This window comes from Melitaea cinxia, chromosome 6 (assembly GCF_905220565.1).
Source record: "Melitaea cinxia chromosome 6, ilMelCinx1.1, whole genome shotgun sequence".
In the NCBI taxonomy this organism is placed as follows: domain Eukaryota; kingdom Metazoa; phylum Arthropoda; class Insecta; order Lepidoptera; family Nymphalidae; genus Melitaea; species Melitaea cinxia.
The window spans coordinates 10,796,495-10,802,067 of record NC_059399.1 but is presented as its reverse complement, the minus strand read 5'-3'; the positions used below and the strand labels follow the sequence as shown (position 1 = coordinate 10,802,067).

General features: G+C 32.1%; 1 long non-coding RNA gene across 1 annotated transcript; it reads left to right on the top strand.

The window, feature by feature from the left end:
• The first annotated feature begins 4,084 nt into the window (after nt 1-4,084).
• On the top strand, nt 4,085-4,834 carry LOC123654353. Its single transcript, XR_006743228.1, has 2 exons — nt 4,085-4,158; nt 4,595-4,834. It is a non-coding gene; the product is annotated as an uncharacterized LOC123654353 (long non-coding RNA).
• Nucleotides 4,835-5,573: the final 739 nt, after the last annotated feature.

Genomic DNA, 5,573 nt, shown 5'->3' with positions numbered 1-5,573 from the left:
TTCCGTAAAAGCGTCTCTCGAACTGTGTAGGTAAATTTTTACACAATGTCATGTAAGTAGCCCTAAGAAGCATTCGTCCGCATTGAGACCCTTCTGCTTAGATAACTTTAAAATATTATAAAGTATTGACTGCGACTATAACGTTATTAGGTAGAAAATTATAAAATAAGTAATACACTATATGAAAAAAAACCGGCCATGTGCGAGTCGGACTCGCGCACCGAGGGTTCCGTACAAACAAAAATATGAAACATATTTTTACTATATGATGTAACTAAAAATTTATGCTTTTCGCAATTTTTCCTTTATCTGTGCTATAAGACGTTGTGTCGAAAGTGTCGAAACCTTGCAGCATTGCTTGCATGTCTGTATCTTTTGATTGCGTTGGTTTAGAAGTTTTTTTTTACAACTCCAAAGGACAGTAAACTTGAGTATTTGACATAAATTTCAGCTTGATACCCTTCCCCCCACACGTTCTCTGAGAAAAAGGGTCTTGACAGACAGACAGATGGACAACAAAGTTATCCTATAAGGGTTCTCTTTTTTTCTTTTGGGGTGGCTTGGACGGAATCCTAAAAACATAAATTAAATGTATGTAAATAATATTCTGATTGAACTGTGATAAGATCAAAAAGTCAACTGTCACTTTTTTTCGATAATATTTAAAGAATTAAAACCATTAATACAAACGTTCTATTTTCGTTTCAAAGTCATAATTAGAAATATGAAAACATTCTGGCTCGAAATAAACATAACTTGTTCCAATAAATTGAAGTTGTAAAATTACTAAAAAGTACCGAGTGATTGATTTATTACTTGTCATGTCGAAGCGAAGCGCAACAATATTACAGAGCCATTTCGGATTTTTTCTAAAAGGAGTAAAAGTGTGTACTATATGAAGGAGAAAAAAATTGTTTGTTTACTTTTAGTCGATTAATCGATTAATTATAATAAAGCGATTTTAATTAAATATTTTTTAACAAAGTAGGCTGTAATGAAAATCATTAAGGTACGTAAATTTTGGATGTATGTTATGGACTAACATCCCAGGTCCCCCAGAACTTTCTTATTTTCTGACGAACAAAATATATACATTAGAATAGTACCTATTATTGTGTACAGTGAACGTATACATACCCGCTAGCTTAGGCTGACGATTAAGTTTCAGATATTAGCTTCTACATGTACGTAAAAATGGTATTAGCTATCTTTATTTTCAAATGGCTGACATTTTCGTATATGTAGGGAATATTATAAATAATATGAAATTCATAGGTAAATACTACTGTCATGTATACATAGTCTTGCCCTTAATTTTATTTATTGCACGTAACATTTATAACTATTACTGTTTAATACATTAATAAAAAAACCATTAAAAATATATAAAGCTTGCTCAAAGTGGTCTCTCTTGGCTACAATACAGTTTTTTAAACGTTGAGGCCGGTTATAGCACGACAGCCAATAAGCACGCAGTCTTTACTCCAAATTATCATGGCATTTAGAGCAAGCCATACTCTCTAAAACTGACCATAAATCACAATCCAGCGGATTAAGATCGTGACTAGATGACGGCCAGTTTAAAGCTCTGATGAAGTCCGGAACGTTGGTTTCTAACCTAACCAAGATTGGGTGGATCTAGGTTTATGACCCGGCGCCGAGTCAAGTTAAAAAGACTATTCTGGTGATTCTTGGTTATTGAACTCGGTGTTGTTAAGGGGCTTAACTTCTCACGTATGGTATCTTGATATACGTCTGCCACTCTCACTGTCACTCTTTTATAGCTAACACCCCACTAAACCATCACTGAAGTCGGAAAAGTTCGTTGTACTTTGTTGACAAATTGAGAAACTTTCTTGGGGTTTTGATCATAAATAAAGTCATTTTGTTTGTTAAAATATTGCTCAATTTAAAAAAATTCTCATCTGTAAATAAAAATTTTCTGTGACCTCCTTTGCGTACCCCTTAAGTAGTTGTTTTGAATTTCCTACCTTATTACTTTCGAAATTATCAGTAAAAAATGACCAGTGCGTCTCTTATAGGTTGCAAGTTCTTAGTCATCTTTTAAAACACGTGACATGGTTCTAGGTCTTCATCTCCCGAGATAAAATCTTTGGCTTTCGGACGGATTTCTTCGAATTCTTTCCCTTACTGCTTTGATCGCCTTTTTGGTACAAACATTACGTGGACGGCCAGATTTTTTTCTGTCACAAACAGAGGTTTCATTGTACCTATCAATAGCCCGGGACACAAACATTTTACTAATACCCAACGTATCACTTCAGTCTGTCGCAGTCCACTGCTGGACATAGGCCTCTACAAGTTCGCGCCAAAACTGGCGTAAACTCATGTGTGTTGCCCATAGTCACCACGCTAAAAAGGGTTCGTGACTGCCGGGCTGGCTTTGTCGCACCGAAGACGTTGCTACCCGTCTTTTGCCTGTGTATTTCAAAGCCAGCAGTTGGATGGTTATCCCGCCATCGGTCGGCTTTTTAAGTTCCAAGGTGGTAATGAAACTGTGTTATATAGTCGTCTCTTACGACTCCCTCGGGAAGAGAGGGGATGGCTATATTATTTACTGCCGTAACCACACAGCAATGGAGAGCGTATGTATAGTTTTAAAAATTGTATTTGGCTCCATACCTACTTTGTGTGTAATGCAATGACGGCGATTCTGTTCGCTTTATCACCCCACCCATTCATTTTAATATCACAAAATATTTTACAATGTATTGGCGCGAAAATGAGGAACTCAATATTTTGTTTGTTTTTAATTGCAACAGTATTTATGGCCAGATTATGTATATTTTGTCCGGTGTAAAATGAAACAGGGGTGGGGGCCTATGAAAATAGAACACATGTGACAAGACATGAGAGTCTGTTCATATTATAAGTAAGTAGGTATATTTAACATACTAAAATATGTAACTAACATTTTAATATAAAAAATATAGTATGTTATAAATATTTATAAACGCTTACCTTTTTATTTCTTGTTACATACGATAATATCTAAACAAAAATAATATTTGAATATTCTTTCTGTTTGTTATTTGTACGTATCCATATCACTTGATTGATAGATTGGAGTTTTTGTTATTAGACACTTTAATAATACGAAACCTAGGGCGTATTTAATTGAGTAGCATATTTACCAAGTTCCAAAAATAAGTATTTTGTAGTTGTTCCGTTTTACAAAGATTTAGTAACAGTTCTTACCAGACTCTCAAGTGAGAAAATGTAAATACTATTTATAAGTTCATTACTAATCGTATTTTTTTGATAAACAGTGATGACTCCTCAAATGAAAGCTATTAAAGTTTATTGACGCCATTTTACACTTTTTTATATTTTCAAATTATAAAACGTAGACCTAAACGTTTTTTGAACACGGCAATTTTCGTCTCTACATTGTGACGTAGACAGTATATACTTACAATCTAGTACCAATATTCACTCCTCTTTATTAGATCCATAATATAATAAATCAGATGGTGATAAATTATTTTCGTCACGTAAATTAAGTCAAGTGAGTGATTTGAAAAGGTAGAACCTTTTTCATATATATTTTATTTTTTATTTATGAGAATAATAGTCAGTCACGGTTGAATATAAAGTGTTCGACTATATACATGCTCGTATCATGCGGAACAAGTCTATCAAAGTAGCTCGTCTATTTAAGTAACGTCAAATTTAAAAATGGTCTGGGAATTTTCTTTTCATGCGAAATGTGATCTATTACATCTACAGAACCTCCCATTTGAAGGAACGCAGTTAGGACTTATATATCAACAAAAAAGAATAAATATAACTACATAACATGTTTTGATTGCTTTTATACCTCTTTCGTTATTAAAAACTTTCGATTTAATAAAAACTTTCTTTAGATTGCTTACAAATAATACAACACAAGGCTGAAAAAATGTAAGAAATTAAACTGAGCAGTGGCGACATCTCAATACTAAACGACACATTCAGTGAAACTCATATTCGAACCCTTGGAATAATGTTGCCGATATCAGAATTGGATGAGGGCGCCACTGCCTTACTTGCGGCTAATGCAAACAGACATCGGCGGACCCGAGACAGAGTAGTTACGGCTGAAGTACGTGCCATACGCCGTAGGCGTGGCTGGACTGTAGTAGGCTCTGAAACTAGGTAAGTCACAAAATCGTTGATAGATGCCGCTAATGTTGATAAGAGAATGAAAGTGTAAGAAAATGTATATTTTTATCTATATCAGAACTTATCAATCTAACCAACATACAAATAAACAATGATTTTTTATGTATATTGAAAATATAATTTTCACATTACATATTTTACGTTTATTATTTGTTTATAACAAGAGTTTATTATTAGAAATGATAAAAATGTATCAGAAATCTGGTTATTTAAACGACACTAATTATTATACCACGTGTATAGTAGTTGTACTCCGCGTTTATAGTATGTAAAATTAAAAATTAATAAAATAAAAACAAACGTTTCTTATATTTAATTAAAATGATGAGTAAAATTTGCCATAAGAACCAACACGAAAATCTCGTATTGAGTTCATCAAAATGTATGCATAAAACTTATGTACTCGTAGGTATGTGTAGAGTAATCCTGCCCCCGCGTACACCGAAGTTGTTCGCTTGCACATAGCTACCCTACTGGTATATCAAATATTCGCTAGAGGACTATGTAACTAACTGAACTCCAACAACTGAAACATACCAAAACTAATTGACATGCAGTTAGAAGCAAAACTGCTGGAGAGATAACTTTTAATATTAAAGTAGTAATGTTATTTTAAAACAAAATTAAAGTTCTTAATTTACATAAAATAGTCAAAGAATCATTTATTTTTTTCTTATTACGTCAGTTATAAAAATTTGTAAAATGAAAATGCTTTTTCTATTATATGCTATATATATATATATATATATATATATATATATATATATATATATATATATATATATATTCGTTCATTTTATACAATTAATTGGATCATGTTTTACATTAAATATTATTATTATTAACGTGAATTAATTTTCCGGTGATCCGTTGCCACACCTCTGTATACACCTACGCTTCTGTTGCCTAAGGTCAATTTTTTTTACGACTGAATATTAACTTTATATGTACCTTTTTATACATATGTTTATTTTCTTTTGCTTCAAAGTACTTTCTCTTTCCGATTTATTAAGTTTTTACACCTTAATAATAAAGTTATATTTTAACCTCAATGGACAATGATAAATAGCTTTTTGTCCCAGGTTATTTAAATTTTCTAAAATTGACATAACGTTGCAACCAACGCAAAAAATGCTTTCTTTTACGTCTTTGTATTAATAGATAACAATGAACTCTGAATTCAGTTTAATCTTTTACCTTACTGCGCAGAATTTATTTTTCACGTGTTTAAGAAAAATAATGATTTAAATAATTTTATGGGACACGATTTTAAAATATGATGTACTTAAAATAACATAATAAACTAGCTATACTCGTGCGAATTATTCGCACTGAATAATTGTAATAATTATCACTTTATAAAATTACAAAAAGTATTTTTCGTGGAT